Source organism: Pseudonaja textilis, chromosome 2 (genome assembly GCF_049901715.1).
Source record: "Pseudonaja textilis isolate UNSWEBS1 chromosome 2, rPseTex1.2, whole genome shotgun sequence".
In the NCBI taxonomy this organism is placed as follows: Eukaryota; Metazoa; Chordata; class Lepidosauria; order Squamata; family Elapidae; genus Pseudonaja; species Pseudonaja textilis.
Window position 1 is genome coordinate 120,433,159 of NC_141991.1, and position 26,255 is coordinate 120,459,413.

General features: G+C 39.0%; 1 protein-coding gene across 3 annotated transcripts in view; it reads left to right on the forward strand.

Moving 5' to 3' along the window:
• Positions 1-2,801: 2,801 nt before the first annotated feature.
• The window catches only part of TEX2 (testis expressed 2), a 100,420-nt gene continuing 76,966 nt past the window's right edge, over positions 2,802-26,255 (forward strand). Inside the window, exon 1 of one of the 3 annotated variants that reach the window (XM_026711072.2) lies at positions 2,802-3,040. The gene's annotated coding sequence lies outside the window, so the exon portion shown is untranslated. Of the gene's footprint in view, positions 3,334-26,255 lie in introns of all 3 variants that reach the window. The other 2 variants (XM_026711071.2, XM_026711070.2) reach the window with 2 other exon arrangements.

Here is a 26,255-nt window from a genome sequence, read left to right on the forward strand (position 1 = left end):
TGTATTGGAAACAAGATACTTTCTCGTTTTCACCTCCAAATATTTTTAAATCAGAGAGACAGGGAAGGAACATTGTACAGAACCTATTTTCAATGGCAATTGATAGATTGGCATTCACAGAGCTGCAGCATATGGGATAATGCAGTTTGCTTAATCCATGTGGGCAGAAATCTATTAGTCAGAGCAGCTACAATTGACTATATATATAAAATGATAAGCAGATATGTGTGTGTTTGTGTATGTAATGGTTATATATAGGTATTCTGTAACTGCTCTAACTAAATGATATGCAACTTCAGGAGCAATTTTATGTCTAACAAATTTTTAAATGAGCCTGGACTCAAGGCTCAGCCACTGATTTGCTACTAGCTGCCCTGACCCAAGCTAGTAATTGTGTAGTGGCATGTGGCTGACTCTCTCTGGGCTTGGAAACTAAGCAGAACCATTAATATTTTTTAAGTAAATGAAAAGAGAAAGAAACTAAACAGAGTGAGACCTAATTAGTATTTGGATGGGAGATGATCTATAAATCCCAAGATTGTTTAGTTAAACTGGTAAGGAAAACTATAAGAAGGCAATAAACCGGGTTGCACAATATGTTTAGCTTTAACCATGATTTCTTTAAAAAGAAATAATATTACAGTTTCAGCTAAGGCCATACATTAAATACCAACAGCTGAGTTCACAGGACACAAGAAGCCACAGAGAAACAGTATTATGGCTTGGCTTACACTATAAATGCAGACAATGTTTCTATTTTGTTCATCGTCAATCAGCTCTCTCCTGTCAATTTTTGGTTGATGAGGGAAAAAGTGTAAAGTGACAGGATGCTTGTTTATAGGCAGCTGAAGGTTTCTAGTATCTTGATTGCATGTACCCAGAATACCACTGGATGGCAGCAATAGCATAGAAGGAAAAAAACCCTGCTTTTTGCTGCCATCTATTGATTATCTCAGATATCTCCAGCTAAGGAGAAGACAAGATAGGGTATCTTTGCAGTCTCATGGTAAACCTTACCTTCCTCTCTGCCATAGGAAAGAGCATTTTTATCTTTTATTTTCAAAAGAGACTTTTAAAAAGTTGGCATCCTCAAAATTTATTTATGTAATTATACCAAATAATTATGTAATTATACCAAACGTAAAGTTGTTACATGAAGAATATGTAGGAGTTATCGTAAAATGGGGAAATATTGTATATATATTTCTTCACTCTTTTAGAATAGGGAACCTGCTGTTTTCCATATGTTATTGAATACAACACCAAGCATTTATCATTTTATCATTGAGCATTTTGGCAGGGCTTCTGGGAGTTGTTTAGTATCAGTGGATGAATGACATCCCTGGTATAGATTATAAATTGGTAGCTGGATCTACATTTGTCCATGAGAAAGAATAAAGCATTTAGATGATGTTAGTAATAACAATACAAATAATGTATCCTGCAATACTTAAACATTTGCTAAGTTTAGTCAAGTGATGATCATATGATCATTTAAAAATTTATCCCACTTAATAAGGCAGAAGATATTTAAGAAGCTTTTGCAGTAATTATTTGTAATTAAAACTGATGGCTATGCTACTAAACACAACCTTAGTAGGACCAACTAACATAGCACTTGTAGCCAGAATTCTTAACTGATTTGTTGAAAAAGGCTCTTCATTCACCTTTAATCCCGAGCCGCAATGACACTGTTCACACAGCAGCACACTAGTCTTTATAGAATGAACCATAACTTATCGGTGACATACTAGAGTGGATAGGCTTGCATAAAACCGAACCACAATTTAACCAATCACTTTTCAGCCAAGCATGTGGAGGAAAGTCAGTTGAAATAACACATCGTGCTAAATTCCAAGTCCACGATCTACATTAGGATTTAAAATGTGTGAATTTGACCATTCTGTGGTAGGAAAAAAAATGGTAAGGAAACTTGGTTGAAGCATCCATTCATGGCCTACTCTCTAATCCCTATTTCCTGGCCGAAGTATCAGAAAAAGTCTTATAAAAATTCTATAAACCCTACTTCCTTATAGGTAATCCTTGACTTATGACCACAGTTGAGCCCAAAATTTCTGTTGTTAAGTGAAATATTTGTTAAGCAAGGTTTGCCCCCTTTTACAACCTTTCTTGCAACCGTGAATCGCTGCAGTTGGTAAGTTAGTAACCCTGGCTTCCCCAATAACTTTGCTTGACAGAAGGTTGCAAAAGGTGATCACATGATCTTGGGACACAGCAACAGGTGGTAAGTATGAACCAGTTGCCACGCATTTGAATTCTGATCACATGATCATCGGAAAGCTGCAAAGGTCCTAACTCTGAAAAAAATGGTCATGAGCCTCTTTTTTCAGTGCCCTGGTGACTTTGAACTGTCACTCAATGAACTGTTGTAAGTCGAGGACTACCTGTCGTGTGTAATTGAGATTCCTCAACGCTATTGCCTTACTCAGCACATGCCTACAAAACCCTTTTGCGTTTATGTCTGCCTGCCCATCCAGCTATGCAGGCTTAACTACTACGGACAGCAGGAAGGCGTGTGGGTGTGTACACATATACGCAAACACCCGCGAACATTAAGCATACCCTGAAAAGTTGACTCGCCCGCTAGGCCTGAGGTACGACCCTGCCCTTCCAGTTTGCTAAAACGTGAATAGGGAATGCGCGAGCGGGATCCGCGTGAACTCCGTGCCGATTCGGGACCTTCTCCACAGATTCCCGGGCTAAGAACTCCGTCCCTCCTCGGAATCTCTCTCCCTCCTCCCCCCCCCACCCTTGCGCTTTTCACCGGGGGTGGGGGGAGGGGCGGTGCCTTCAACAGTCCCGCCCACCGGCGGGCGGGGCCGGCTAAGGCGCTTCTGCCGGGTCCCCGTCGCGCGTTTCCCTCGCGCTGCTGCCTGGCTCGCGCTGGCCGTGACGAGACAGGGCGAGCCTCGGGACCGACTTGGGCTGCGAGGAAGAAGAAGCCCCCGGCGCTCGCCACGCCACGCCACGCCGCCCGCCTGGGCTGCCTTATGCCATGCCATGAGTTACCGCAGGTGAGGTAAGCCCGACGCTGCCCTCCCTTGGCCGCCAGCCTTTTGACAGGCAACTGCAGCCGCCTGGTGCAGTCGCGGCAGCAAGGAGCCCGGGCTGAGAGGCTCCACGAACCGGCCGCCTCCCTCGCTCCCTCCCGCCTCTCTCTCTCTCTCTCTCTCTGGCTGCTGGCAGGAGGAGGGAGACCTTCGGCCTCGGAGGCAGCGGAGTCTGTCTGGGCCTAAGGCTGCCCGGGCAAGGGAGCCAGCCCGCCAGCCTCTCCGGGCAGTCCACATGGCAGGCGGCGAAGGCAGAGCCTAGGTGAGCCCGAGAGGTTTGGCATCCGCGGACGGGTCTGCGTAGGGGGTGGGGGGTGGCCGGGGCGCGGTTGGCGGCGAAGCCGGTGAGTTGCAGAATCGCGCTTGACAGCCGGGATCGAATTCCGGGAGCAAAGCTCTTCCGCGCCCTCGGGACTTTTTGTCTAGGTGGCGGGGCGAGGGAGCGCGTGCCTCTGAGCATGAGAAGAGCGCCGATCCCTGACGGCTTGAGAGGAGGAGGAGGAGGAGGAGGAAGATGCACCTTCCTAGCCTCGGGATTGGGGGGAGGGGAGACACTTGAAGCCGGTCTGAGCTTCGGCCTTAGAATGGTCCCTTCCAGGCGAGATGCTTGAGACTTCCAGGGGAGACTTTGAGCCGACTTTCGAGCAGGCTGCTTGTTGTTTACATTGCTGAGAAACTTAAATCCCGGCAGCTCTTTTAACCCTGGAACTTTTTTTCCTCCCCTCTTCAGTTTTTGCAGGCTTAAGAAAGAACGTGGTGTGCTATTTGCTTCTCCTCCTCCTCCGCTTCTCCTTCCCTCCCTCCCTCCCTTCTCTCCCTCTCTTTTTGTTTCTCTCTCTCTCTCCCTCCCTCTCTATTTCTCTTTTTCCCTCTTTCTCCCGCTCCTTCCATTTCTTTTTCTATCTCTCTTCCCTCTCCCTCCATTTCTCTCTTTTCTCTCCCTCCCTCCCTTCCTCTTCTGCCTTTTCTCTCTTTCTCCTTCTGTTCCTCTCTCCCTCCCTCTCCCTCTCTCTCCCCCCCCCCCATCTCCTTCCCCTCTGCCTCCCAATATGGAGTAACCTAGTTGCCACCATGCATCATATGTTAGGAAGTAGCCAATGTAAGAAAGGTGGGGTTGTGACACCTTTCATAGAAGGAAATCTGTGGTTTGGGTTTCAGCTGGCGGGAGGTTGTTTGAGTAAAGAGATGCTTCTTTTCTTTATAAATGGAGCTCTCTAAACAGAGCATTAGAGGACTCTTGGCTGAAGAGGTTAGAGCATGGGTTTCTCTAGAAAAGCTTTGTTAAAAGATGCCTGTTAATTCTGCCCACAGCCAGGAGTTCCATCCTGACTGGCTCAAGTTTGACTCAGTCTTCCATCCTTCTGAGGTCAATAAAACGAGGACCCAGATTGCTGGGGCAAAATGCTGACTCTATAAACCACTTAGGGCTGTAAAGCACTGTGGAGCAGTATATAAGTGCTATTGCTATTAAAGTACAGGAATCTGGTAATATCTTCTCTGACTAACAAATCTAGAAAAGCAGTTTTTGTTATCTGGTTCTCCCTATGATGCCCCCCGCCTGCCACAAATCCCTAGTAAGGGACTGTCATCTATCTGTTAGAACACAATGGACAGCAGTAGTTTAAATTTTGGGTGAAACTAATATCTCAATATGAGAAATTAAAATGTTGGTGGAGGAGAATGGCTTTTGGCAGATTTGGTACTGCACAGATTGGTACTGTATTTGACTCAATTGCCACATGTTTGTTTTTTCTAAGAAGGGGACTTGCTGACTGGCTCATTCTTTGGGGATAAGAAAAGTGGTTTTCATAGTGAGAGACTCAAGGGAGGAATTTATTTTTACATTGGATTCTGCTGTAGTTGAAATTTACAGGCAAATAGTCTGGGGACTTTCAGCTACAAGAAGAGCACAGTTTGTGCACTGTATTAAATTGGTCTGGGTTACCAGTGAGTGGTAAGTAGTTCTGTGTTGTTTTTTTTAAACCAAAGTGGTGTTCAAAAGGTAAACGCTTTTAAAGAGATTGTGAAGATCTTAAGGCAGTTCTCCAATCTCACTGCTCTTGCAATTTGAGTCAGATCCTGATCTGTTCAGGTTTTCTGATTAGCTCTGGCTTAAATGTCACATAAGACATAGTATTTAGCTGACTTGGATTGACTTTGGAAAGGTTAAAACAGTAGTGGATCTAGATTGGAGACCACTAGGAAACCCCAAAGCTGTTTAAAAAGGAAGAGGGCAGTAGAAAATACCTTCCACAGTGTTGCCAAGAAGATTGTATGGGTACGTCCATGCAGGCAGCCGGAGTTGAGTTAGACCAGAAGGATAGCGTAACTTCTAAATGAGCTTAGGGTGTGATCTTCTGAAATCTTTAGGTGTCAGAAGAAGATGGGATGCTACCAAGTTTGAAGTGTTGTGGAGGAAGATAACTGATAAAGACAGCTAAAAGGCAAGATTTTTTTTATTGGATGTTTGCTTACCCCCCCCCCCGCCCGCCACCCCCCATGGCTATGCCATGTTTAACTTCCATGAGAAAAACCAGAAGATCAAATTAATTTCTCCAAATTATTATTTGAATATACATTTCGGAATATACATTTTTCTGAATGCTTTACCATTTATTAAATTTATTTATTTAATTTATTAAATGGTAAAGCATTTAAATGCTTTAGCATTTATCAGAACGCTTTTTACAGCACGTAGGCAGTTTCATAATGATTGATTTCTTACAGCTGTAAATTCAGGTTGAGATTCTTTTACAAGAGCACAGCAATTAGGAAACATTGTATCTTCAAAATTTGGTTAATAATAATGAATTAAAACTAACATTTCCACAACATTAGTAAGACAATCTGCTCTTGAACAATTTCCCAAATTCCATTATTATGTCTGCCTTTCAGCTACTTTCTACTGTACAAGAAATGTTGTAGAAATCAGATTTAGACTTGCACAATCAACTGTAACCTTTGCTTGAATGTTAACTTTCATGGAGCCTTGTAACCTGAGCCTCCTGGAGCATTTATTTATTTTTGTGTCTTAGGATCAGTGCTGACCCCTGGCTACTGGCTGAACAAGCCCCTGCAGGCTTCTTGGCAAGTTTTTTCAGAAGTGATTTGCTCTTCCCTGTTTTCTTAGGGCTGAGAGAGAGTGACTGGCTCAAGGTCACCTAGCGGGCTTCATATCGAAGCAGGACTTGAATTCATAGTCTCTTGGTTTCTAGTCTGGTGCCTTATCCACTCCACCAACCTGGATCTCTCCTGAAGCATTTAAGGAATGTTTAAAATAATTATTTCAGTGTATTTAAATGTGCATTACTCTGCATAAGATTAGAGTTTTGCAATTATACATTGCTAAACCAACATGTGATATGGATTGTTTTTGGTGGATACAAACTCCCTTTCATTGGGACTGATGTCTCTTTTGGGATAAGATAACTAAGGATGTGTTCACATAATATGCTAAGTCTGGATTGTTCAATTATGGATTATTAAATAAACCACAGCTTTCTGGATTTATCCAACAATAAACTATAATCCGTTTTTTTAAACCAGTGTCTGAATTTGCAAAACAAACTGAATCTCAACTAAGCAAATTACATGTGTACTTTGTGAATCTGTTTGAAACCAAGCCATGGTTTAGTATAACACATGTGGCTAGATTTACAAAAAACAAAATGTTGAGTTCTAAAGCATGGTTCATCTGAATAGGATATACTGGACAGACTGAGTTTGTGGTCCACAAACTATTACTTATAAATTTTAGTTTTGGTTATACAACAAAACTAAACAGCTATTTTGTGGCTTAGTATTTATGAATTATGTCTACGTTGAACCTGCTTTGGGTTTCAGGTATTATTCTTGTAATCTGACATTGGAAGATCTTTCCAAGAACTTTCAAGATAGCCAAATTGGTTTATTTAGATGTGATAAAGCATGCTCAGTTCTGTTTTGTAAGAACTGTTTGTCTTTTGGTGAAATATATTGTGTCATGGTAAAGACTGGAGGAACGTTGTCCATGCGGTCACAATGGGTCAGAGATGACTTGAAGACATGATGGAACGAAGACTTTGGACTACAACTAGAAGAACGTAGATTGAAGTTCACCCTCTGCCATGAAAACTCCGAGGGAGGTTTCTGTGGCTCAACTTACTTTGTAGAACTGTTGCAGATAAATATTGGAAATTTGTTGAAGAACCACCCCCACCATTTTAGGGTTCTCAAAAAGATCCCACTGTTATTTGATCTTTGCAACAATGCCCAAAATACTGTATAAAGGTAAGTATAAAGCTCAGCATATCGACTCAGATTGAGCTGAACCAAAGTAGCCAGTCTGATTGGATTTACACAGCAGACTGAGCTGCAGACTAACCAATCACATTTCAGCTTTGCATTTTGTGTGAACCCAGCCTGGATCAAGACTGTAGTTATTATGGCTGGGGAAAAATACTGTGTTGTTGTCAGGAGTGGAGACACTTACAGGAGAATACCAGGGCAGTGACATTTGTGAGTGGTTTACTTTCCTATGAGAATAGAATTTTCTTGGTCAAACTGTATCCCAAGATGCATGATGGAGAAAAATAGATCAGACTTCTCTATACCCCTTTGCATACTCCTTTTTCTATACAAACACCTATCCATCCATCTATCCATCCATCCATCCACCCACACATTCATCCAGAATACTCTCTGTAAAGCCATCTAGGCTGTCCCTGTTCAAATTTTCTCCTCAGCCCAGCCCTGCAGGAAGAAGGCCTTACGACATAGCAAGAACAGCCAGCATTTCTGATTATGTCATGCTTCTTGGGCATCAGCTGCTTGTTTAGCAGCAAAAATACAAAGAAGGGATCTATGCTCCAGACACCATTCAAGCCTATGCATTTCTAGAAGTGCACCTTTCCATAATAATATAGTAAGATTAATTTCTTGGCAAATATCATAACCTGAGTAGAATAAAAAATCAAAAGTAAAGCTGCAACAGGTGCATATTTGTGTAAAACTGTTGAGTGTAGTAAGAATGAAAGTGACTTACTTTCAGTTTGCAGGTATTGCACATCCTGTGTTGTGGCTTTGTCCGAGCTAAACAATATGTTATGAAAATATGATACACATCAGTATCTTTGATCTCTTTGAGACTATTTAAGCATAGAGAACATAGATTTTTGTTTCTATCAGCTGAGTTTAGATGTATGACTGGAGTAAGGGCTGAAAAAGAAGCATTACGATTTCCAGTAATTTGATTACAGGGTGCTGGTTAGCTTGCTTGCGTCAAACATATTGCTTGCTGGGCCTGAAAATATAAATGTATACTCCTGCTTCCTTCTAGATTAATTGATAACAAAATCCTCCCCTCGTTTTCAAGAAAAGAAAATGTAATGGTTTTGTTTCGAGGTAAATTTGCATTGAAATTGGGGTTTTAATGATTATTTTTCAATGTAATAGGAAGAAGAGCCTTGTAAACCTCCCTTTCTTCTTCCACACAACAATTATCTTGCAAAAGGCTGAGTTTTCATTGTTGGGGAAAGATCTTGACATTAAATTTTTATTTTTGACTTGGCAGAACCAGAATATTAACTCTTATCCTCCATTCACTTCAATAATGACTTCATTACATAACAACGAAAGGTGTACTAAATTTTGAAACAGTTATTTGACCTTACTAAAAAAATGTTCTGACCTTGAAATGGTCCTGTTTTGCAGTTTGCAGTAAGGTTAGAATTGCCTTTTAAAAATTCAAAATTCAGACACTTCAATCTGTTCTAAGGACAAAATATATTACGTATCTCCAAAACAATGATAACAAAAAATAGATTCAACAGTGCTTCTTGCAATTTGGTGGCATTGATGTAATTCATTTTTGAATATTGTATTTGTTTCTTACTGACGCCAGAATAGTTCTCTGTTAAGAATTTTGTAACCCTCATCTTTTTGTATGCCTTAAAACCAATCAGCTTGTGCCTGAACTGTGCAAATATATGTAAGTTATTCCTACACCTGTTGTTTACATAGTAATAATAGTGTGTGTGTGTGAGTGTGTGTGTGTGTGTGTGTGTATATAGATAGATAGATAGATAGATAGTTTAGGACTGAACAAGTGAAAAAACCACAGCCTTGCTGAATGCCTTTGCTGTGCAGTTGAAATGAACCATTGTATAGAACCTTTTTTGTGCTTCTTACCTATAGTTATGATGGCAAGATTTGTATGGATTGAAAGCAGTTTCTGCTTCAGTACTAACTTTGTGATTGTATAGTTTTCAAATACACTAATGTGATTCTGAAAAGACCTTGAGGAACTAAGCTATCCGCTGAACCGAGTGGCTCAAGATGATTACACTGTTCTTGTTGATTGTGTTATTGTTGTGTCTCCTGCTCTTTAACTTTATTAATAACATACTGAGGATGACATTTTTCTGCAGCTTCATGTAACTTTTCAACTTAGTTGCCACATGCAGAATGTGATACGTAAATGATCAGTTTCTTGTTTTGGGCAAGAAACATTTGAAATGGAATATGTTCCTGTATGTTACTCGGTGTGCTTCTTCTCTTCAAGAGAACGTTAAAGATTTTGGATAAAATGACTCTTTGAAAGCAGATAATAAAATGGTAATGTTTCTGCTTGATATGTAGCAGATATAACTGGTCTTAAAGCCAGCTTCCTTTCTCCGCATGTCCAGTCATTAATATAAAGTTTGAATACAAACAATTTCATTTGAGTCTTCACTCACAGAAAGAGCAGATGAAAGAGTAAAATACAACGAACTGCTGCATACATATGGATTTATTTTTATAAAGTGGACCAAACGATGTTGAGCTTTATGGCTTTTTAAAGTATACTTTCTTTTACAGTTGCTGTCACAATATAATAACTCCACCTAAGAACTATGTCTGGATGTGCACTCTTATAACTAGAAATTTTAGTTCTAAAAAGAAATGAAGAAAATTTCAGTTAAAAAAAAAAAAGGCATGGGAGCTGACTTTTTTTCCAACCACAGTGAGTGGTATAGAGCAGTGCCCCCCAACTTTTGGGGCACCAGGGACCGGTTCCATGGAGAAAGGGGGCATGGTTTTGCATGCTGCCTGCATCCCTTGTTTACGCGGCCCAGTTGCTGGCATGCCATGGCCTGGTGCCAGTCCATGGACTGGGGATTGGGAATCCCTTGTGTAGAGAAAGGAGTAGTGCTGTTTCTCACTCAGTTTGGAATGTTTTTTTTCTTCATTTTAAAATTTATTTTTAATTGCTTTTTTAAAAAAAAATCAAGAAAAAGAACTATTTAATTGCAGTGCAAATAAATACAAATAACCAAAGAAACAACAAAATATAATATATCAATTAACAGTTAGAATTCTATATACACTTACGTAATGTAAATAGTGTGTGTGTGAGAAAGTGTGTATTTCTAATACAATTAAATAACACTCATTCTTTTTAACCTACTGTACAGGCAGTCCTTGATTCATAGCCATTTGTTTAACAACTGGTCAATAATGTTGAAAAACTGATGAACGATCTTCACACGTACAGTCGTCGCAACTCCCGTATCAAAGTTCGAGCACTTGGCAACTAGCATGTTACTACTAGTTACAATGATTGTAGCATCCCAGAATCATGAGATCACCATTTGTGATCTTCTCAGCCAGTTTCCAACAAGCAAAGCCCGTGGGGGAAGGTGCATTTGCTTAATAGCCACATGGTTCTCTTAAGAAGTACATAGATTTGCTTAAAATCTGTGACAAAAATATTGTAAAATTGGGTACAACTGATTTAACAACCACATCGCTTAGCAATTGAAATTCTGGTCCCAATTGTGGTGACAAATCAAGGGGTTTTGTATAAAATAATTCCATATTTCATTAAACTTGCCCACACTTTTATGTCCATAGGCAATCCACTCATTGGTGCCAAGTGTAATCAGATCTTCAATCCATTGAGTGAATGGTGCCATTTATTTATTTATTTATTTATTTATTTATTTATTTATTTATTTATTTTGTCAGTCAAACAATTATTAGATAACAGGTATAAGTATAAGCATGGTTATAAATATATGAAATGGATACGAATAACAAAAAAAAGAAACAATAGGAGAGGGACGGTAGGTACGTTTTGGTGTGCTTATGCACACCCCCTACAGACCTCTTAGGAAAGGGGTGAGGTTAATAGTAGACAGTCTAATGTTGAAGATTTGGGGGTTTGGGGAAGAAATCACAGAGTCAGATAGAGTATTCCAGACATTGACTACTCTGTTGCTGAAGTCGTATTTCCTGCAATCAAGTTTGGTGCGGTTTATCTTTAGTTTGTATCTATTTAGTGCTCTTGTATTGTTTTGGTTGAAGCTGAAGTATTCACTGATAGGTAGGACATTGCAATATATAATTTTATATACTGTATTTAGATTGAACTGAAGGCGGCGTAGTTCTAGGTTGTCTAGGTCTAAAATTTCAAGTCTGGTGGCATAAGGTATTCTGCTACGAGTAGAGGAGTGGAGGATTCTTCTCGTAAAATATTTCTGGATTTTCTCAATTGTATTAATATCAGATATGTAATGCGGGTTCCAGACTGATGAGCTGTATTCAAGTATTGGTCCAGCAAATGTTTTATATGCTCTAGTTAGTAGAGTGATATTACTGGAGACAAAGCTATGCAGGAGTAGGTTAGCAACTCTTAATGCTTTTTTGGCTATGTAGTTACAGTGGGCTCTAGCACTTAGATCATTTGAGATGAGTACTCCAAGGTCCTTGACAAAGTTTTTGTCATCAACAATGTCTTGACTATTCAGCTTATTTTTTTTTATTTTTTTTGCCAATATGTAAGATAGAGCATTTATTTGTTCATATTTGAAGTTGCTATTTGTTTGACCATTCTGACACATAGTCAAGGACTTTTTGAAGGGTAGCAGCATTGTCAGTGATGTTGAATAGCTTTACATAGTCAGCGAAAAGAACGCAGTTGCTCTTAATATAATCACAGAGATCATTAATATAAAGTATGAAGAGAATTGGTCCTAGAACACTGCCTTGGGGGACACCACAATTGACAGGTACAGGATTTGATAGGACGCTCCCAATTTTGACCATTTGTTGCCTGTTTGACAGGAATGCTTCTATCCAATTATGCAGGTATCCAGAGATACCATAAGACCTTAGTTTTAGGAGTAGTTTGTCGTGTACCACTGAATCAAAGGCTTTACAGAAGTCTATGAAAATTGCGTCAATTGCTTTGACCTGATCAAGTTGTGCAGTCCATATATTTTTGCAGTGTAAGAGTTGCAGGTTACAGGACAGTTTTATTCTGAAACCAAACTGTTTGTTAGAGAGTAGGTTGTTTTTCTCTAAGTGGAGGATAATGGATTGGTTAATAATTGATTCCATAACTTTATAGGTGACACAGCATAAAGAGATTGGTCTGTAATTTTCAACTAGGCTGGGGTCTCCCTTTTTGAAGATGGGAATGACTGTGGCTAGTGGCCATAGATTTGGCAAGGAGCTGGTCCTGAAATATTTTTCAAAGATTATACTTAGAGGTTCGGCTATGGAAGTGAATAGGTTTTTTAAGAAGTAAGCACAAACTTCATCCGGTCCAATAGATAAAAATGGTTTTAGATTGCGTAGTGCTTTTTCAACATTGTCTTCTGTAAAATCGATATGTATTAGATCATTGTAGTTGTCTGTGGTTCAACTAGGAAATACTGGGCATGATCCATTGCTGTTTACAAATACTGAGACAAAGAATGTGTTAAAGAGGTTGGCTTTAATAGTGTCATTGTTGCAGTCTTTACCATTTGGTTCTTTTAGAGGTGGGATGGACCTTGAGTCTTTACAAAATTGTAGAAAGCATGGGTGGAATTGGTGCGTAGAAGGTTTTCCTCTTGTTTAGTGTGATAATTGTATATTCAGTCTTTATCTGGTGGCATAAATTTTTGTATCGGCTTTTAAAGTTGGCAACGTGACCAGATTTGTTTTTCTGCCAAAGGGATTTCTTTTTGGATTGGAGCTTCCTCATTGTCATGAGTAATTTGTTTTTTCTGGTTTTGGGAGTTGTTATTGTTACATATAGTTTGATGACTCTTTTGACTTCAAGTAAAAATATGTTGTAGTGGTCTTCAACAGTATTGCATCCAGTGAATAGAATTTGCCAATCAAGAGATGAGAGATTGTTGTCTATAAGATCATAGTTGCCTTTTTTAAAGTTATAATTGGGGATCCTGTTGTTATGTTGATTTTTTGTGAGAACATATATTGAGACAAAAGTCAATCATGCTGTGGTCACTGTTGGAAAAGGGTTCATTAATTTGTATTCCATAAATTGAATTCAAACTGTTGCAGAAGATGAGATCGAGGCAGTTGTTAAGTCTAGTATTGTTGGTTACTAGTTGTTCCAGTCCTACTGTGGTAACGGCATTGTACAGGGTTGTATGAATGGGTTTATCTTCCCATTGTTGCAATATCAGTCTTTTAGCCATAGTAAGCACATGGAAAATCCATTTATATTGTCTAATTGTATAGTTCAAGAGAATATTATCTTTTGAAAAAAAAATTAGCTTTTGTTGGACAATCATATTTATATATATTATATTCCATGACTTTCTGCCAAACATGTTAAGTATAGTACAGGCTTGTTAAACTGGTGGCCTGCGGGCCAGATGCGTCATGTGCAGGCCACACCCACCCCAGTTCCGCAAAGGCAAAAAACATCAGGATACATCACATGACACGATCGAGTTTGACACCTGTGTTATAATCACATACTAAAAACGTGCTTTAAAGTATCCTCATTATATCACCAACAAAGTGCTTCTTGGACAATCATGTTTTCTACACACACAATGTAATCCAATACATTCTGAATAATTATTTAGAATTATCATTTTTCAGATGTACAAACTGGAATTTCTCTTGATATGTACATTAATATAAATTAAATGAGATATTAATTATATGAATTAATCTGGAAATAATATGTGAGAGCATTCACCTTTTCCCAAGGGGTGAGCTTTGCTGTTTAGATGAAATAAACATACACTTGTATGTTCTTACTAAGCCAAATGACTTACAGGAGATTATGGAGCCCCTTGGGAGCTCATGGAAGTTTTAAGGCAGCCTTAGTGGATATGATGAATGATTGACACTGTACTAATCTTTGTATACCCAGAGGCTTTCCTTTCTGGGGTCTGCATTGACTCTCTTCAGATGTGTTGGGACTGTATGTTCAGTAGAGTTTATATCAAAGGGTCATAGCAAGAGAGGCAGTGTAATTAACCATACTTCCACATCTTTAATCATCATTTCAATGTTTACTTCCTGAAATAATACTGCTCCACAGCTGCGTTCTCAGTGTTACTTAGTAAAATTTTATGGAACTCCATGAGATAGAATCATAGGGCTGGAAAGGACCTTAGAGATTGTCTAGTACAATCCCTGCCCAAGGCAGGAGTCCTTATACCAGTGGTGGCTAACCTTTTTGGGCTCCTGTGCCAAAAATTGTGCACACACTTGCACGCTTGCGTGCCAGCAGCCAGAAGGCAATGCACCCCCCCATGCCCCCTACACATGCGTGCGCAATCCCTACCCCCTGCCACCACCTTACCTGCACTGCGCCTCACAGCTGATTTTCGGCTGGTTTGAGGCCTTTTTCAGCCTCCCAGAGGCTTGAAGAAGGCTTCTGCAGGCTTTGCAGGCTGAAAACTAGGTCTGTTTCACTTCTGGTATTTCCGGAAAAACAGGAAGTGATGAAACGGGCCTGTAAAGCCTGCAGAAGCCTTCCTCAAGCCTCTGGGAGGCCGAAAAAGGCCTCAAACCGGTTGTGAAGCACATGCATGCGCAGTGAGATAAGTTTGTCTGCAGCTTGCCTGCCAGCACGAATGGCTCTGCGTGCCACCTGTGGCCTTATACCATCCCAGACAAATGAATGTCCAGTCTTTTCTTGAAAACCTCCAATGAGGTTTACCCAGGAGGCAAGCTATTTCATTGATGAATCATTCCCATGATTCCTTCTTATTTCCAGGTTAGCTCTCCCTCTAATGAGCTTCTACCCATTGCTTCTTATCCTACTATAGATGCTATGGAGAATAAATCGACCTGTGACAGTCCTTCAAGTATCATTTCTCCATTAAGCCTTCCTTTCATAGGCTAAATATGGCTAGTTTCCTTTGCTATTTATCACACGATTTAGCTTCCAGACCCCTTATCATCTTTGTTGCTCTTCTCTGCACTCTTTCTAGGGCCTCAGCATATTTTTTTTGTATCGTGACAACCAGAATTGGACACAGTATTCAAAATGTGACCTCACTAGTGCAGTATGGAGTGGGTACTATCCCTTCCCGTGAACTTGATGCTATCGTTCTGTTGATGCAGCCTAGGACTGAGTTGGCTTTCTTGGCAATTTAGTCCTGCATTTGGTTTCTCTGCATAGAAGTGTGTTACCCCTTTTCCCTTTTGAGGATGAATCATCTTCCTTTCTTGTGAAATATTGTAGCTATAATCTTAAACAGGGTCTGAAGTGATCCAGCATAAAATATTGAACTGCAGAATGTGTCTTGCAGAAGAAGCTTTCAGAGGGAAAATGTCAATTTTGTATGCCATCTTCTAAATATTGACGTGGTCATCTTATTGCTCCTTGAAGAGACAGACAGGCAAGTCGTTGTTTATTGCCTCAAATATAAAAATATAGAAGCCTTGTTTACAATCAAACAACAGCGTTTCAGGTATGTTACATGACTTAGAAAATAACCATGTCATTTATCACCGATTCTTCTCTGTTAAGTTGATCTCTGTGTGACTCTAAGCTTTTGTAAGCTCTTTTGGAGGTCAAAAGAAATAGGAGGGATTCGGAGGGGGCGGGAAATGTTCCTTTGAAAATAGCTTGAAAGTCCCCATTCATGCCTGAAAGGTTTATATGACTGCTGATCAGGAAAAGGTAACTTGTTGCCTTCCACATGTTTGATGCTACATCTTCTATAAATTTTTGGCTATAAATTAGCCATGTTAATTAATGCTAATGAAATTATACATCCAAAATGATTTGCTATAGCTAATTGGTTGTGGAATCCTTGATGCTCTCTGAACTTGGTTGTTTTCTTGTAGGCTTTTCATTATCTAACTAGGTAACTTCATCCTACATCTGCAAGTAAACAACCAAGCTCAGAGAACACTGAGAACCCCACAATTGAATCCTGTGCTACAAATATTCTCTTCTATTAATAATTGGCTACATAATGAAATGGTATCCAAGTTGAAAGAAAGCTGTAGAAATGATTCCTTGTTTGTTGAAAATTCCAAGTGTAGAACAAACATCTGAGAAACATCTGTCAGAAAATGTATGTTTTTAGTGTGGTTCTAATTTAAATAGACTATTCTGAGAATAAAGCCATCTTGTGTGTAATGTCTGTCCTGTACTTCATACAGTTGCCTTTCTTGAATAAGCATAAACAAAATATTATATGAAATAGAAATCAAAACATCTTTTAACTGAACTTTTTAAAAAATAAGGACCATGTGAGTCATTAAAGCTGTCCTATTGAAGGCTCCTTCAAATTTTTTTTTAACAGTTATGCTCTGATATTATTCAGGCTGGGTAGTTTCAGCAGAGTTGCTTAATTCTCTCCTTTCTTCCATGTTTTTTTTTAATCTTCTATAGTATTATTTACTCCTGTAGGAAAGTTGAAAACATTACTCCACAGCAGGAAGTAAATTCATTTTAATCATGAAACAAACAAGTTGCTTAGCTTTGCTAAGATTACTGAAGTTAGACCAAAGTACTAAAAGCCTGAATCATACCTTAACTGTGCTACTTTAGATTGAAAGTAAGGGAAGCAGCCTTTAAAAACTTTCCTGACAAGTAAAACAAAATAATACTTTACTGTCGGCTTGGCCCCTCTTAATGATCTTAATTCTTTTTGCCTTGAACTATTTTTCATTAAAGGTGAGATTCCACATTTGTAATCTAAAGTGGTCCAGGCAGTTTGCTGCCTAGACAGAACAAACCTGATTAGATAATGAAATCTGCATCAAAGGTTTTAGAGCATTGTTCCTCAGCCACTTTTTAGCCTGAGCCAATGCTGGCGGGGGAATTCTGGGAGTTGAAGTCCACACATCTTAAAACGGCTAAGATGAGAAACACTGCTTTAGAGTGTTTAAGATTTCACATGGGTATCTTCTGAGATGTCGGGACTTTGCTGCAGGTTTGCACTCACAAGAAGAATAATCCCCACCCATCCTAATCTGCACAAAGTATATCTGCACAAAGTAGTCATAAAAATTCATTTAACAATTAAGAATAAAACCTGTTCATTATTTGTTTTCAGTTTATTCTTTACAGGATATTCAGTATTTCTAGTACAAACTGGATCAGAGAGACAATTTATACTTCATAAATCGTACACATGTAAGAAAGACATCATTTGGGAACTAACTTTCCATAAGATAAATAAAAACCTGAGAATGCAACCATGATACATCTTATTTAAGTATTAAATTTATATGTCGCCCATCTCCCCGATAAGATATCTCTTCTCTGCATATAATAAGAGAAGTATGCCATATCAATTTACTTGTCTTCTGTTCAGTTGTTAATAATTGTTAGTTTTGCATTTTGAAAGTTAGAGCCTCTCTTTTCCTATACTTTTATTGTTAGTCTTAAAGCGGTAGTATGGATTTGATCAACAGATTAGAGACCAGTTTGGGACCTTTATTACTGTAATTATATTTATCTTTTCAAAAGTATAAGTTTAGAACATGAAACGTACTTCCTTAGAATCTACAAAGCGTTGCCAAACTTTCCATATTCAGTTCACCTTGTTTCTGACTGTTTGCTAACTAGTGAAAAGTACTAGGCATGTGGCATAAGGTGAAGAAATATACTGTTTACAGTTTTTCATACAGTATTTGTGATTACTTCATCTCACCATTTATGATGGTGCTTCGTCTCAGCAGATAAGATATACTATGACAATATGGTTGGACCAGGGTGGATTGCTGGAGGTTCGCAGGGGTTTGGAAGAGCCCCTAGCTAAGATTTTGTGCAGTTCAGAGAACCCCCCAAATCTCACTCCTGGCTGGCCTCACCCACCCCGCCCAGGAGTCCCCATGTGGCCCATTTTGGATGCAGATAAGTGGAGGTTTGAGGAGGACATTTTCGCCTTCCTGGAGGCTCTAAGAAAGCCTCCGGAGCCTGAGGAGGGCAAAAATGTCCCCCCCCCCCCGTGCTGTGGCGCAGGAGGCCAACTAGGCCATGCCCACCATGGCCACGCCCATCCAGCAACTGGGCAGAGAACCTTTTGCTAAAATTTTTGAAGCCCACCCTTGGGTTGAACTCAAAGCTATGCCAGGTTGGACCTGGTTCATATTTGAATGAAAGATATGAGGAAATCTCAATGGTGGAAACAATACAGGGAACTGCATGGGCATGCCCCTGAAATCTTCAGACTTTGTTTTTTATTGGTTGCTTCACAGTGCTACTTTATATATTAGATCCTAAATTCATTGGTTAAGAATGTATGGTTCATTTTTCATTTGAGGGAGGTATCACTTGATAAGTCAGTATTACCAGTGTATGTTTCTCTTTTTCTAAAGTTTCATCTTCCTAAAAGTTTGAGAAAGGCTTTGTGAGAGCTCTCCCTTCCCCCTTCCCTGCTCTGCTTCCGTGGCTTCAAAGTATTTAGAAGTGTTTGCATCTGAAGTCAGTGGCATTAATTCATGCTGTGACTCATATTGTCAGTTGAAAATGTGCTGTACTTTTTTACCTGAACATAAACTTCGTAAATGATTTTGCCAAGGAAAATTGGCTTCTGAAATGTGTACACTGTATTATAATTTATGAAAGCAGTGGACTTGGTTGCCTGTAAGTTATGCTTCTTAAAAGCTAGTTAACATGAAATTACCAGAAACAGAAATAACAAGGTTACGGCAAGATTTTTCAAACTTTGTGTTGGGATTCTCCAGGGGTTCATAAGCAATTGATGTTCACAATATCTTACATAACCTTACATGGGAAGAATGGAAAGGTGGTTAAAATTTCACTTCATGAGCTGCAGTTGGGATACTGCAAGTTTGAGAACCCCTATGTTATATAGATTAATCTGGTTTATAAAAGTTTAGTTTTATCTCTCAACCCTAACCCCAACTTAGATTTGGAGACCATCTAACTCCAGAACACCCTATGGCAAGGGTCCCCAACCCTCAGTCCATGGTCCAGCACCGGGCCACGGCATGCTAGAAACCGTGCCACACAAACGAATGAAGCTCCATCCCCAGGATGCAGGCAGCACATGAAACCATACCCCCTCTGGTCCACAGAAAAACCTCTCTCCATGGAACCAGTCCATGGTGCCCAAAAGGTTGGGAGCCAGTGCTACACGGAATTTATAAAAATAAAAATAAATTCCTGTGCATTTGGCCAAAATTTACTCTCTATAACATAAAATACAACAGGTAGGGGCTCCTCAAGCACCTACTCCCAAGCCTGAGAAAGCAACCTGATTTTTAAAGGCTTTGTGGATATCATTAGAATAGGAGCTAAACCCATCTCTTTAACTTTGATTTCCTTGTGGCACGCATGTAATTTTGTATCTGCAAAACTTTTTTTTAATTGATTACTATTATCCGATTTGAAGAAAGGAAGGCTGCAGTTGGAGGTGTCAGCTATACTCTGGTGCTTTTTGTTCTGTTTTTTTTCACTGGTATTTTCTTATATTAGCCCTAATTGCTATATATATAAAAAAGCCTCCCTGTGGAGCAATGCCATCAAGAAGTAAAAAGCACTTTGAGGTCTTGTTTGGACAGAGCATTGTTCTTCTTGATTCCTGATTTTTGTGTAAAACTCCCTTTGAAGAACATTGACATCATTATTCTTAGCTCCATGCTCCAATGGAGGACTAGAAAGAACCGAGGATATCTTGGAAGGAATTACATAATCAAGGCGTTAGCTACTGACCTACCAAATCACACCTTGCACCAAACTACAAAGGACTTTGCTTTATGGTTTCAGAAGAAGTACAAATGTAATCATTATGTCTTGTTCAACATGCTGTTTAAACGTTCTTAGTAGTACATGCAAAGGCAATCTTATATGGACCAATAAACCATGATTCTCTCTCTCCTCCAGATGAATTAGGATGAAGCTGAAAGCTCCTGACTAGCCTGAAATTATTTTGAATTACTTCCTGACTCTTTATTAGGCTGTTGTGCTCAAGAAGCCAAGCAGTTGCGGTTGCTACGGAGCAATCTCAGTTAGTTTTCTTTGGCTGTGCATGTGTGAATTTGCCCAGGAGATGTGGGTGTGGACTACAAAATCTAATACAGTGCGTATGTTTAAATTTGCCTTGAAAATGGAGATAGTACATAGCAGTTTGCCTTTTTTTTAAACTCTCTTTAATGCAACTAACAACTTATTCATGGTAGAAACCTGTTGCGGTTTTCTGTTCTTTTTTATTCCAAGGCAAAGTACTGTATGCACATTTAAATAGGAATTATTTTGACATTAGTTTCTTTTTAATCAATATAGTAATTGCTAATGAATCTATGTTTCATTTAGCTTAAGCATGCCCTGCTGCAAAATCCTGGTGCTGCCTTTTGTCTCTGCATTAGAGTTATTTAACCGTTGCTTTAGTTACAAAGCTCTGTAGAAAGAGTGCATCATGTGCTTAGTTTCTGGATAATTCTGGCATTGAAAATATAAAGCAAGCTTCTCATTTAACTATGTCTTCTGTTGAGCTTTCTACCTTTTCATATCTTGCTAGCCAAAAAGGGGAAATTGCTCATCATGTATTACATACAAAACCTGTCCAGCATATTTGCAGTAGCTTTTTAGGACTTAGTGTTACACAGCTAGGTTATACAATTTCTATGCTTTTTCAGTTTTTCCTGCTTTTTATTAAAAAAAAAAACCCACTACCTTATATACAGAAAGGCTTCCTTGTGCATCAAAGAAAAACTCAAAGCTGTATCACAAAATCATTGGCCTTACATATTCTATATGGCAAATTGGATGCACAAATCATCATCATCTTCTTCCTAGCATTATTCTCACAGGTGCAAGGTCCACTTTCCAGATTGATGAATGACACCTCACACAATCAAATACAGCATCTGGTCCAACTGGGCAGATTTCTTGTCTGCATTTATTGCGTCTTGTCATTTTTGCTTCAGCCTACCATGTGAGCGCTTGCCATCTGTGTTAAGAGAGGAGAGGTGGGCAACGGTGGAGGGTGTTTCATGTAGGATGTGGCCATACCACTGTGGGCGTTTCTCTCACATTTTCTCAAGTAATGGTGCAATACCCATTTGCTGCCTACCGTGTCACAAATTGGATGCACAAATACAGAGTATTAAATAGTTCAGAACACGTGTTTACTATAAATATACTGTATATTATTCTTCAGAATGTATAGGTTGCTATATTATTGGTGTTGGATAGATTGAGACATATAGGGATATTGCATTGGTAATCTAAGGGTGTTCCTGCCAGCCTTCCCAGTAAAACCAGACAGGAAACAGGATGATGAATAGTTGATGAGCTAAGTCTACTATACTTTATTGTAAGGCCACATTAACAGAATCTCGTAAGTTTGAAAGTACAAACTTCCCACCACCATTTTTCCCTGCTTGATCCATGAGGATGGGTCCTTCTTCCTCTGACTATTAAGACACTGGGGCCTTTCTTATCTGATCATTTCCTAGATAGCATCTCTTCCCCGTCTCCTTCAAGGTTATTCTATACTGCACTTTCCTTGCAATGGAGATACTGTGCTAACCATCCTTCCTTGAGACAAAACTGTGGAGGCCCCCATATTGCCAACCCAGTCCAGTCCTGCTTCTGTTGTGTTTTATGTGAACCACTGTTGAATGGTGTTGACCACAGCACTGAATGTGTCAAAGTGATTGTTTTTCTCCTCTTGGACAAATCCTCTATCCATCAAGGTTCTGCAACAGGGATGGGAGGAGTCTGATTTCAGGATTTAGCCTGGAATTCTCTAGGCTGGTATGGCTGCCCCTTCTCATTTCAGCACCTCCCTTAAATTAAATAAACATTTTGGAACATCCAAGAGCGGAAAATAGGCCTGAGCAAGAAGGAACCCTGTTATGATTGTTCCATTAGCTGGTTTCTGCGGAGCTGGAGAAGCCCAACTGATTAGGGCAACATTTCTTTTATTTTGTGTATAAGAAATGGTGGCTAAAATACTATACCGCATTAATTTCTGAACACTGCAATGAAAAAAAAACCCGACTGCTGCATCTACAGTAAAGATACATTTGGCAATATTATTGAGATGAAATTGTGGAAAATGCTCCTTTTTCTTCCCCAGATCTGACTGGCTATTACTGCCAATGGAATAGCATTAACACAGCCTCTTTTCACCCCCAGTAGAAGAGTGGAGCTCCACTTTCCTCTCCTCTGTCTTGTTGGAAGTCTGGAGCAAAGATGGTGTCCAAAACAGTAAGAGAGGAAGTGACAAGTATGGAAGACAAACAAGTCATGGCAGAGACTTGTTGGAAGGCAAACCCAGGGAGAGACGTGGCTGCCATGGCAGCTGGCCTAGTGAGTAGAAAGGGAATGGTGCCTGCCCCTTCCAATACTCCCCAAACACATTTGTGATCTCATTCGCAGCAAGTCATGATTTTGCCTCCAAGGTAATGAGTGGCAAGATGCCAGTTTGGTCTAGTGTTTAAAGTACCAGGTTAGAAACCAGGAGACTGTGAGTTCTAGTCCCGCCTTAGCCATGAAAACTGGATGGGTGACCTTGGGCCAGTTACTCTCTCTCAGCCCAACCTACCTCATAGTGTGTTGTTGTGGAGAAATTCGGAAGAAAGAAGAGTATTAGATATGTTTGCTGCCTTGAGCTATTCATAAAAAAATAATAAAGGTGCGCTATATATATATATATAAAATTAAACAAATAAATAAATAATAGAATTTATACAACCCAAAGCTCTGGTGGAATAATGTTGGTTGAAGGGGGAAAACAAACACACATCCTTGTATACCTAATGATGATTTTAGGCTGTTTCACCTATACATTATGGACAAAATAAGAACAAATCATGGGCAAGAGAAAAATGGATGTTATCAAATGATAATGATGCCATGAATAAGTATGTGTGAAAACAAAGGTTTTAGTGAATTCAAGCTGCTATTTCTTCTGCCCTGATTTAATTTATCATTGTAGCATTTGCCAGACACATTTTGATAAATAATTTGAACTACTTTAACTGGATCCAAATTATGTCTATTGAGCCTCTGGTGGTAGCAAAACATTAGAAAGTTAATTAACAGGGCATAAACCCAACCTCTTCATTTGGCTGACCTTCACATATGGCAATTGGAGATAGACTCTCAGCATAGATATTTTAGTTAATAGTTTATTCATCTAATTATCTTCTTCTGAAGAACAATTTATATTAACATCCATATTATGGAAATGCGGTTCATATTCCTGAATCTTTTCTCTGTTTATTTTCTTTTATCCACCTCCATATTTTCTTTCTTCTTTTTCCTCCAACTTTGAATTTCTCTCTCTGCTTTTCCCAGTACTCTTTACTTATCTCAATACCTCCTCAGCATTACAGGATCTTTCCCCAATCACAAAAGATATTAACACTCTCAGAGGGAGCTCAGCTAGGACTGACCTTTACCACAAGCATATATTGTTTAAAATTCTTCCTGTTCACACTCCTCAAGACTTTTATTGAATGCCTAGGTCCCAAAAAGGACCATGAATGCAAACATTTGCAAGAAAACAAGCTCAGAGAGTATCAAGGGCCCTATATTTGAAGGCAACAAGTGAGGTAGACTGGTTCTGAATCTAAAATGCATTATTTCCCATTTCTTGAACTGGGAGCATCTCTGACTTACAATAATTTAACTTAACTATTGAATTTGGACATCAAATTACTATTTATTCTCTGCTTTTGCTATTGGAATATGTTTTGAAACAATGGTACTAAAGAAGAAAGACTATAGTGCAATGATAAAGAAGTGTAATAACTTTGGCTTTTTGAAATGGAATATAATAAAATCATCTCATTAGAATAACTGTTTGATCCTGTATGAAAATTATCTCATTCTCAGATTTTGAATGCAGGTTTGTTAGCCTTTTCATAATACACATGGCTGCATTTTCACATCAGGTGAGTGAAAAAGGAGTGGGTGGATTTATATCAACCGATGAATAATTATTCCTATAAAGCATTTAGCAATAGCTCTGCTTTCAATGAGTGAGTCAAAAATAAAATAATCTGATTGCTGTGTCCCATATTTGACAGAATCATTCTAACAGAATATATGTAACTTTATTTGGAAATTATGTTGATTTAATAATAGCTTCTGAATATTACTATTGTGGCTGGTCACACAGCCAGCCAGATATTTAGATTTGACATTTTTATCCACCTATCAAGTCCTTCCCAAGGACCTAGTATAGGGAGATACTGTTTATAGTAAAGGTGACACATTTGTCCACGCAAACTCCATTGCAATATCTTAGCTTATCACAGTGTCCTAGGGCTGGAAGGGACTTTTGAGGTCTTCTAGTCCAACCTCCCACCCAAGGCAGGAGACCCTATTGTATCTCAGACAAATAGCTGTCCAAACTTTTCTTGAAGACTTCCTGCAATAGTGCACCACAACTCCAGAAGACAAACTGTTCCATTGATTGTTCTTGCTGTCAGGAAATTTCTCTTTAGATCCAGATTGAATCTTTCTTTAATGAGCTTAATCTCTTTGCCATATCTGCATGTGTTGATAACAATTCTTTTTCAGACAGTGTTTTTCAATTTAGCTATAAATCACCCATGTAAAAGAAGTGGGATAGCCTAGCAGATGTTTTTGATGTTTGATAGCCATGGCCTGAGTTTTTCAGTATTCTTGACACAGGAATCAATGCAAAGACAGACAGTAGTGGTGATAGAGAGACTTCTTGAAATATTCCTCTCTTGATATTAACCTTTCCCAGTTTATCACTATAGGCCAGTAACTGTGTCTTCCATTGTGCCATTGATTTTTGCACAAAGCTTCTGATGTTTTTACTGACTCCTGTTATTTCTAGGCACTTGAGTATCCAATCTTGTGGAAGGGAGTCAAATGTCTTCTTGTAATTAATCCAAGCTACATTCAAGTTGGCCTTCCTTCTATTGCAGTTTTCCAAAACTGTTTTGTCAATTAGAGTTGGTGTTTTGTTCTTTTACTGTTTGGGTGGTTTTTCTTTCTGCTCAGGTGGAAAAAGCTTGTGCAGTACTCTATGTTGTTAAACTGGCAATGAGTGGGTGGAAACCAGCCAGATGTTACAAATAAAAACCATGCAGGTCACCTTCACCTGGTGTTGACCAATTCTTGATCTTCCTTTCTCCTTTTCCCACCATTTTTTCACTATTACAAGTTCTTTCATTTCAACTTCTTTTTTATTCTCATCCATCTCCTTTATTCAAGCAGCATTATTGTTGTATTTCTTTGGGTTGTCCCATAGATGCATCCGGAACTACACTGTTGATCAGGTGTTCACTGGTTTATTTCAGTCTTTCCATTAATAGCTTGGTGGAAATATTCTGATTTTCAGTATAATTGAATATTCTGCTTACTAGTGCGCAATTTGAGCTTAGTATCCACCAATATTCTTGGCTACAGCTGTTACTTGCTGCTTTATTATTTCCATTGCTTCCTTGATCTTCCTTGTTTCTAGGTGACATTTCTTAATCAGGTATTCCTTGATTTTCTCGTTCTTCAACTTCTTTTCTTTCATCTGTTCTAGCTTGATTGCATCTGATTTTAACATGCTGCTTTTATTTTCCAACCTGCTCTTCCATTTGGGGGTGCACTGTTCAGCTTCTTTTTTTCTTTGTTGATTTTTCATCCTTGTTTTTCAATTATATCTGCAACCATGTTGTACTTTACTTGGTTTGTTTCTTGCACTGAGCTGGTGCTCATATTTGAGGTTACGGTATGGGAATTTTTAAATATTTGTGTTAGCTGTTTTTTTTAAATAAGCTTTGGTGCAAGCAACCTAATTCTGTTCTTGTGCTGTTCTGGATGCTTAGTTATGTTTTATTTCAATTCTTCTTGTTTTTTAGGTAGAGGGTTTTTTTTCTTTCTGAAGAGAAGGCAGCAGAGAGGGGCTCTAGTTTGAGAATGAACACAGTTCAGTAGCATCTTATACTATACTTTATTTCATATTGTAAATCAATGTTGATCTGCTAGTGTCTGTTCTG